Source organism: Tupaia chinensis, unplaced genomic scaffold (genome assembly GCF_000334495.1).
Source record: "Tupaia chinensis unplaced genomic scaffold, TupChi_1.0 Scaffold000578_2, whole genome shotgun sequence".
Lineage (NCBI taxonomy): Eukaryota > Metazoa > Chordata > Mammalia > Scandentia > Tupaiidae > Tupaia > Tupaia belangeri.
In genome coordinates this window covers 6,395,582-6,405,611 of record NW_006160094.1, presented here as the reverse complement: position 1 = coordinate 6,405,611, position 10,030 = coordinate 6,395,582, and the positions used below count along the sequence as shown (strand labels likewise).

General features: G+C 38.4%; 1 long non-coding RNA gene across 1 annotated transcript; it reads right to left on the bottom strand.

Moving 5' to 3' along the window:
- Nucleotides 1–2,130: 2,130 nt before the first annotated feature.
- On the bottom strand, nucleotides 2,131–6,620 carry LOC102474159 (uncharacterized). Its single transcript, XR_335969.1, has 3 exons — nucleotides 6,604–6,620; nucleotides 5,075–5,253; nucleotides 2,131–2,294 (listed from the first exon to the last, which is right to left on the bottom strand). It is a non-coding gene; the product is annotated as an uncharacterized LOC102474159 (long non-coding RNA).
- Between the last annotated feature and the right edge of the window lie 3,410 nt (nucleotides 6,621–10,030).

Here is a 10,030-nt window from a genome sequence, read left to right as displayed (position 1 = left end):
GATTTTTACTTGTATGTATGTATGTATTCGTGAAACCAGAAAATTCCTTCCTGTCTCTTTTTTTGTCTACAAGCTTCCTCACCTCCCACTCAAGTAAACATTACTCTCATTTCTTTTATCAGATACTAGTTTGCCTATTTTGTAAATCCATGCACACAGAATGATACAGAAGTACTACTTTTTATGCCTAGCCTTCCTCAGTGATCTGTATTTAGGTTTGTCTGTGCTGGCTTGTATCAATCTTTTATGTCACTGTACATGCCATGATTTAAATAGGTAATTATTTTATATATCCTGTGCAGTATGTTCACTGCACGAGTCTGTCACAATTTATCATTTATTGATAGAGACGTAGGCTTTTTTCAAGATTGGGTTATTTTGAATATGTTTTATGAAACACACACACACATCCAATATGCTTTCAAGGGATATACAGTAATTTTTAAGTGTGTACCGAAGAATGGAATTTTAGGGTTGTAGAGTAAGGATATGTTTCATGATGGGGTAGAAACATGTTTTATTATATTAGTATCTTCCAAGCAGTTTTTAAATGAAATGGTACCATTTTGTGTTCTCAACAGAAGTGGATGAGAGTTTTCCTTGCTCCATAGTCTTGACACCACATGGTTTTCGACACTTTCCAATTTTAGCACTCTAATGGGTAGGTATCTGTGTCTCGTTGTGGTTTTAATTTGCATTTCCCTTATGCCACAGCAATTTTCTTATGGTTTGCATGGTATTTATTCTACCATTTAACTTTCATTCTATGTGTGTCACGATTTGAGTCTCTTTAAAAGCAGTATATTCTTTAAAATCTAGTCTGTTAATCATTTTACTTTAATTTGCTCATTTAGTTCATTTACATTTAATATAGTTATGGATTATGTTGGAATTATCAATCTTATGCTTTACCATCTTGTTCTTTGTTCGCCTTTTCTATCTTTTTAGATTAATCAAGATTTTATTATTTCATTTTATTTTCTGTTGGCCTTTCAGCCATACATTTTTATGGTATAATTCTAGTAGTCACTCAAGAGATTATATAATGCATTGTTAGTTTATTATAATTCACCTTGAAATAGCAATTTATAGATTTATGTGTGATATAATCTTACAATAGTATAATTTTATTTACCCTTCTGTCTTTTTAAAATCAGCATCATTATATATTTTATCTTTACATGTGTTATACATCTTTCAACATGTTCTTTTTAACAATTACATTAAATAATTGATAGCTTTCTTTTTTCATAACTTGCATTTCTAGCTGTTGTGGAAGACCAGTAGGTAGGTAGGGAGGGAGAATTAATTCTGTTTGTAGGGATTCTACAGATTCCCAGCCAATGAGTGATTGTTCTGAACATGAGGAAAATTCCTCCACATGAGCTCAGACTTACCAACTCTACCAGTTGCTCTAGGCCATAGCCCCCCTCACCCTATTGGAAAGATTATTTTCACCCCCAAATTTATTTTCTTTATATTTCTTTGATTTCTTAGTTCTTCAATGTATTCACAAAAGATGAAATTTTATTCTGCCATCTTATTTTACTTTTAACATTTAGAACAATGTAATAAAGATGTAGAAACTGTCAATATTTACATATTTATATTTTTATGATTTTTTTGTTAAATATTTATATCATATTAAGTTTAGTGAAAATATCATTACTATTAGTTACCAGTAGGACACAAGGCACCTTCATGAAAAAGTCTAGGTTTACTGACAGAGCCAGGGATTCAGAAAGCTGTAGTGGATCAGACCCCATCAAACAATGACCATGACATTTTTTGAGGATGTAAGTTTAGCTTTGGGAAGTGCTTTGGAGCTTCTTCTTGGTCTATTCACTGAACTGGTCGTCATCATCAGTCACCATATAAAATCTACTTTTCATTGCATGTCACAATCTGATTAAGAAATGATTTATTGCTGCATAGAATAAGAGAAGACACTCGAAAACAATTTTTGTTTTATTTTCAGTCAGCTCATGAGGCGCCCACTTATAGAGCTTTTTCATCTTTCCAATTTGGCTTCAAATGCCGAATGAAAACAATGTTGACGTTAAGTTCTTTGGCAATTTCTCATGTAGTTATAGGAAGATCAGCTTCAGTGATTGCTCTCAACTGGTCGTTGTCAACTTTTGATGGCCGGCCACTACGCGCCTCATCCTCAAGGTTCTTGTCTCCTTTGTCAAATTTCTTGGACCACCACTGCACTGCACTTTCATTAGCAGTTCCTGGGCCAATGTGTTGTGGATGTTGTGAGCTGTCTCAGCTGTTTTATGTCTCGTTTTGAACTCAAGAAAAAAAAATTGCTCAAATTTGCTTTTTGTCTAACATCATTTTCATAGTCTAAAATATATATATGAAAAAGCAGCAAGTGATAAATCATTAGCAACATAAAAAGCAAAACAGATGCATTAAAATGGTGTATAACATAACCACATTTATTTAAAAATGTATCTAATATCAAACAGCAAAGTTCAACAATGCACAATCAGAATTACTTTGGCACCAACCATATATATACATGTGACACACACACACACACACACACACACACACACAAAGGAAAAGACAGACAGACGAACCTACTGCATCTCAGGCACTGCTTCATGCTGGCCACACATATGACTTACATTAACTGCAATCTTATCCCAGAGATAGGCTCCATAATTTTCCCCATTAAAAAAATAAGAAAACCGAATGAGTGATTTATGTAAGTTGCTTAAGATACATAAGAAGTAAGTGCGGAGAAGACGCTGAGCTAAATACAGGGCTCTCTCTATTGGTTGCTATGCTGTACTTTCTAATACCCTTTCTGGCTTTGAGATTCTATGATTTTATAATAAAAAGCAAACTAAATTCATGTAAAAGCCAAAAAATAACCCTTTATCCAGTATAGAAAATGAGACTTGAATAGAAAGAAATACAAATAACCATTCCCCTTAATTTTTACCACTAAAACCAGAGGCACACACACTATAAGGCATGGTCAAAAGAAAATTCCTTTCATTCAAATCCTCCCAATTATATTTTAAAACATCCCTGGAGGCCACGTTTAAGGAAAATGCTTTTTGAAAAATAGTGTATGTGCAGATATGTACTTTGTGCATATGTAAGATAAGTGGTTCTTTTTATTGACTAGAGAAAGAGGTAAAATAGTGAGGTCCCCACCTCTCATGAAGGAGAGTGAGTGACCAGCAGTTGGCGTAATGGCTATGTCGCTGGACTCCCACGTAGTCGACCATGGTTCGCGTCCCGGACCCAGTGGCTTAAAACTCACACCGGGTGCATGGGCATGCGTGCCCAAGATCCCGAGAGGAGAATGGAGGAGAAGGGATTGCAGCGTGGCCATCCCCTCTGGGGGGTGATTTCTCACTTTCTGTTTCTATGTCTCTCTGTTTGTCTGGCGAGTGCACGCGCCCTATAGCAAAAACCTTTCCAAACAAAAAAGAAGAGTGACATAATTGTTTATGTCGAGTTTCAGGAAGACACATTTAACAATAGAGTAAGTTACCAAGAAAACTTGTACATTTGTATTCAATTGTCCTACCTGACCCATAAATAAACACGAATGAACAAATGGAAATTTAGCTTCATAGTGAGTAATCAGAGACCACAGAAGAAATAATTAGAGATAGATAGAAATAGAAAATATGAATAAATTCATGGTAAATCATCTTTAATTTTAAGTCTAAAAATATCTATAAGGACTATGTGATTAAAATTATAATTACTTAGATAGCTAAAAATAAGTATTTTCTCCCTCAGGTGCTGGCTCTTCCTGAGTGAATAATGTATTGTAGAAATGCCAGTAAATAAATCATATGTTAAAACATGTAATAGATGATTTAATATATATGCAATTTATTTTGTTTCAATAAACTGTATTTTGATTGATTTGACAGATTTTGATTGCAGTAAAAATATTACATATACAATAAAAATGAAACATTTGGTAATATAAATGGTCTAAGGTAGAAGATTATGTCATTTAGAAAAATATCTTGACGGTCTTTATGGATAAGGAGCTAGGTTCTCTGGCATAACGTGGTAGCCTTGACAAAGCAGTCTTGGTTCCTCAAGCTGCCTCTTTTAGAAGGTCTAAAGCTTCAAACAATGGTGGAACCCAGGGTGAGTATAGTGATAAACTAAGAGGAAAATGAAGTTAACACTACTGGATTGCAAGATGGGACATGGAAGACTCAGATGTAGAGACAAAATTGTAAGAAGGGTCTAATGAGAAGTTCCAAGAATATGTGTTTAGAATGGGGTTGGAGAAACACTTCCTGCTGGGAGTAAATGAGAAACTTCAGGGTAGTGGTATGCATGCACACATGTAGATATGTACGTATGTGAGTGTATATTGAGCTACTCTGGGTGGGCTGTAATTTTCCTGTCCCCTTCACATAACAGCCTTGAACTAATGGTGCTTGGGACCATGGTGTGGGTGAAAGTGGGATGGCTGTCCTTGTCAGAGAGAACCGACCTAAAGAAAACCTAAGTTGGTCTGGAGAGAGAGAAAAGGTCAAATGCTGTTAGAATCAGGCCAGGACCAACAGACACTATCAAGAAGCTTTCAGGTAGTGTAGCAGATCCCACATGACCAACTGTGGGGTTCCAGCCCTGCACCCAGCATCATGAAACATACACCGTGTGTGCGTGTGTGTGTGTGTGTGTGTGTGTGTGTGTGTGTGTCCAACATCCTAAGAGGGGGCTGGAAGAGAAAAGATTATGGCATGACCATCCCCCCCCACCCAGCAATTTCTCTCTCTCTCTGTCTTTGGTGAGTGCACATGCCCTTTAGCTAACTATTAAAAAGACAGAAAGTAAACGAAAGAGAAAAAGAAAAGAAGCAAAAGGAAGAAAGAAAAACTCTCAGACATATCAGTAAAGACTTTGAATACCACAAAGCACATGGACTAGAGGAATCAAGATTTTAAAATATTAACAGAATACAAGATACCATAAGTCTGAAAAAGTAAAGGCAACTGACTATGGTTAAGTGGTTTTTGTTTGGCTTGCCTCAAACATACAAACAGAATTATGTTGGGAAGAACATTCTTTCTCTTACCCCAGTTCTTCGCAAATATGTTGAGCTTTTGAAACCACATACATCAGGCATATAGACTCTCGGATCCCGGTTGGTTTCTGCGGGGAGCGTGTCTGCCATGCCCAGGAATAGAAACGCTGCCTTTGTGCCCTGCCCTGAGTGGGTAGTGGCCTAAGTATAAGTAGGAGATTCAGCTGTTGCTTGAATGAAAGGGGAGCACAGGGTTAAAAGTAAGGAGATTAACTCTCAAGCTAACTTTTTATCAGGCTCGTCTTTGTTAGGGCTACAATCCATTTATGTGTGGAATAAGAATATAGTAAACTTAGAACTTATAACTTCACATGCATATTCAATTTGACCTTCACAATAACCTTGCGATGTGTGTGTGTCAGCACAAGTTCCATCGCCACATTGTACAGATAGAAATTGAATAAGGAAGCTGAGAGAGTTGGGCAGATCCCACAGCTAATATGCAAGATGTTGGGAAGGCTGGGATTCGTAACACCCAGGTCCGGCCAGCCCGCTTCTCCTCATGCATAGCCCAGGCATTCTACACTCCACCCCTGACCTACTGCTGTCACAGGCAATTGCTTCTAGCAAGTTCCTTTGATTAAAATAGGTTTCTGAATTCTTTTGGGAAATCCTACCATTGATTAAAGATTTTGCATTTCCATTTAAATCCTGATTCATTCTGTAGAAATAACTATTTTAACAATGCTACAATTAAAAACATACTAGATTTTGTAAACTGTCATTAGCACACATTTTTGTCCCACGTCATCTGCCACAACTGTGTGGCACAACTTAACTACTTTTAAAAAAATCTTACAAATTATTTTATGTAGAGTCCCTTGCAGGTGCTATGCTTTCCATCACAAAAAATCTTCTTGTAAATTAGGTGAATTCTTGCTGGTTATTGAAAACTGAGCTCAACATCGAGCTTCCCTTTCTCATCTCAGCGACTCCCGGTAAAAGATAACCATTCCGTCATCAGCTAACTTTAGGGAAATTCTATTGTTAATCTTAACGTGGAAACTTGTTTGTCTGTATGTCTGGTTGTGAGCAGGGACTGTACTGTGCCCTAAACCTAGAGCAGGACAGTAGGAAAGGCTCCTGTGGATGCTCCGGTGAATATTTGCACAGTTGAATTGTATTGAAATGTTCCGGACTCTAGCATCAAACTTAAATTTTTCACACTCTTGTAATATTCTGATAATATCCTCTCCTAAATTGGCAACATTTAATATCACCAAAAAGAGGCCAAAATCGTGTGACTTGAAGCTGAGTTATAAATTTAACTCTGATTTAGGAAGTATTTTAAGGTGTCCTGAGACCTAGAGAGCAATCTGGGACTATTCTTAGTTGTGTGTATAAACATATTCACATAAAGGAGGAAGTGGGCCATTTGTAACTTGGTGAGCAGAACATCCATCCTTTCTGGTTTTGTGACTGGAGTATTGGACCACAATTCAGGGAGTCCACTCTGATCCCCACAGATGGTATGTGTAGGTGGTTGCTGTGAAGTTGAGAACACTGCCCGCTCAACTCACCATCGGGTGTCTCTCGGATCCCTTTCTTAGAACAGAAGGCCTGGATGTCATAATGCGGAAGCTGATGGATTTATGCCCAGAACGCTGAACAAAGCTGGGCAGTGCTCTGGCTCCACCAGCTCTGCTTAGCCCCTCCCAGCCCTCCTCCAGGTTACCTGCAAAAGCATCCTAGGCCACACCTCTCGGTGGCTTCCTCTGTCTGAACAGTGAACCTGGGAGCCACCTACCCATCTCTGTGGCGTCGCTTCCGGTTTTTTTTTTTTTTTTTTTTTAGGTTTCTGCCATAGAGAGTGTGTGCTCACCAGAGTGACCGAGCGAGAGAGAGAGAGAGAGAGAGAGGAGAGAGAGAGAGAGAGAGAAGGAAAGTGAGAAATCACCCCCCAGGAGGGATGGTCACCCTGCAATTCCTTCCCCTCCATTCTTTGGAGTTTTGAGCGTGGGTACATTTGTACCTGGAGTGCATTTCGAAACCCCAGTCCAGGACCAGCCCCCCATGCAGGAGTTAAGTGCTTTTTTTTTTTTTTTTTTCTGCAAGTCTTTTTTTTAAAAAAATAAAGCAAACATAACAGAATATAGAAATCTAAATGAACATTTGTCCCTCAAAGTTGTTACATCCTCAATTCCAACAAAGTTATCGTTGTTGGACACACTGTTTGGAACTCTTCTTTGGGGAAAAGCTTACGAAGGAGGTTATGAGCCACAACCTTCACACTACCTGTTGCTCCTTTTTTCTCCTCCAGTTTTATTTTTTCTAGTTGGAATCATTGAATGTAGGATTTTCATAGAATAGAAGCGTCAGGCTTGCAGGTGTGAGAGTAGAACTAAAACTGTGTATTCAAATTTAACATAGTGGAAAGGGATTATCACACTAAAACGAGGTTTATCTAAGCAAGCACTGACTGTAAGGGGTTTGCTATGACAGGAGACTGTGATGGTCGTGAGCCTGCGCTCATGGCCCTGTTCAGGCCACCTTCACGGGGACACAGCCAAGGAGGCCCAGCCTCACCACTCACAGGAACGATTTCTCGGTTGTGTACATGAATAAGCAAACACACGCACACACACACACACACGCACACACTATATTTAATAGAGAGAACACATATGTTAATATGAACTAAAGTATCCTTTAAAAATAATAAGGGAAATTCTTCTCAAATAATCATCTTTCTATTATATGTTTTTCCATGTCCAAACATGAGATTAGTTTTTACATAATCTAAGTAAAATGTAAATAATAGGAAATAAGAATTGTTAAAACAGGGACCAGCAGTTAGCATAATGGCTATGTTGCTGGACTCCCATGTAGTCAAACGCTGTTCAAGTTCCTGGACCCGGTGGCTTAAACTCACGCCAGGCATGTGTGAATGCGTGCCCAACATCCTGAGAGGAGAATGGAGGAGAAGGGATTGCGGCATGGCCATTCCCCCGGAGGGTGATTTCGTGCTTTCTGTCTCTCTGTCTTTCTCTGTCTTTCTGGTGAGTGCAAGCGCCCTATAGCAAAAAACCTCTTCAAAAAAAGAAAAAGAAAAAAAATTGTTAAAATAAATTTCTTGAAACCTAGGATTGGTTTTTATGGTATGTTAGTCGGATCCATAAATCTACTTCGAACAGCACTAAGTGAGGAAAAAATGGAGCCCAGTTTGTCTGTTTGTTTATTGATTTAATTTGCTGTGGGGAGTGTGTGCTCGCTGGAGAGAGAAAAAGAGAAACAGCATCCCCCAAGGAGGATAACCATGCTGCAGTCCCTCCTCCACTCTCCTCTTGGGACTGTGGCATGCACGCACACATACTTGGTGGATTTTTCAAGCCATCCAGTCAGGAACTCGAATTACATAGTCGGCCACGTGGCACCCAGCCACCCTTAGCCACCACGCCACCCGGCTGGCCCTGGCGCCCAGTCAAGTCATTTAAATTCTGTGTGAACAGCTAGGCCCAGTTAGAAACCAAAACTAAAATGCTGTCCATTTTGGCCAAGGAACTGTGTGTGACACACAATTAGAGGCTTCAGGTTAGTATTTATTTATCTGAAGTTAATTCATATAATAAGTATAGTACTATTATCCTTCATGTCCCCCAAATAAAAGACATTGGTTCTAATCCTAAATGTGAACGCAAAATACATGCATATGTCAGTGAGGCTAACTCAAAAGTTTTCAACTACACGGAGCTCTTATTTTCCACACATGCGAAGTGCGCAGTTTCTGCTGTTTTTGTTTTGAGCAGATGTTGTTTAACCTCACATTATAGTCAATGACTGGAGAGCACTGTCTTGCCAAGGTCCATCAATTATAAGGAAATCTGGGCCTGCAGCCGTCCTGCAAGCATGCGCCCACTTCTGCTGGTACTCGCTGTCTGCAGGCTGCGTGAGGCGCTTTCCTTTGCTGCTCCTTTAACCAGCGCACTTTTCTTACGCTTATATCTGCAGGACGGGAACTACAGTCTCAGACTCTTTGGGGCTAAGAATATCTCTACAGTGAGAATGTCTTGCATTTCTTGAGGCTTGATGGTATTTCCAGTGAAGACTTCAGGTAATTCTAATAGCCAGAATTTAAACACGCAACTAAATATTTATTTTCAAGGTAAGGATGAGGAGCTTTTAAGCATGCTTCTCCAGAAGTAATTACGAACCACGGTGGTTTTGCTTCCTTCTTCCAAACTGCCAGTTTCTTGAAGGTCTTTATTTGTGCTAGGAAATTACAGGAATAAATTAAGTTAAACCTATTTAAACATAAAATAATCAGTTTCAAATAGATCCAAAATGTTAACAGAGATAGTACTTATCATTTGCTGATTTAATAGATTTCTATGCCTCAGTTTGTATTTTATGTGCTACAAGTATTTTCTATGTGCCTAAATTATGCTGGAGATCATATAAATTATATGTTTACTCTGAGCATGTACACAGTGGTGGTGGCTTTGAATTTTGCACTCTATACCTGTTGCAAAAAAAAAAAAAAAAAAAAAGAAAGGAAAAAAAGAAAGAAAGAAAAGAAAAAAGACTTGCTTATCCAAGTATAAGCCAGTCACAGCTCAATGAACACCAAAAACAAACGACTATAGAATTCCAAAATAAGAGGATTTTTAGGATTATGATACTTAGCATTCACTTATTTTCTCTCATTGATTTTCATTAGGCGGCTAGTATGACAGAATTTAGAAGTTAAAAAAAAATCAAATTAACACCTTACTGATTACAAGAAAGAACTATGGAGTAATCTAATACCTGAAACCCAGAAGAAGTGGTTCACATGAATTCAGAAGGCATTATATATAAAAGCAAAATTTGGTTCTGCCAGCTTCATCTGGCCCCTTAATTCACACTAGAAAACTGGGGTTGCCCAAGGAGTCATTGCTCTGGACTTGTAAGGGAATCCCACCCAGTTAATGGGATAGGGAAAAAGGAAAAAGAGCAACCCAGCAATTT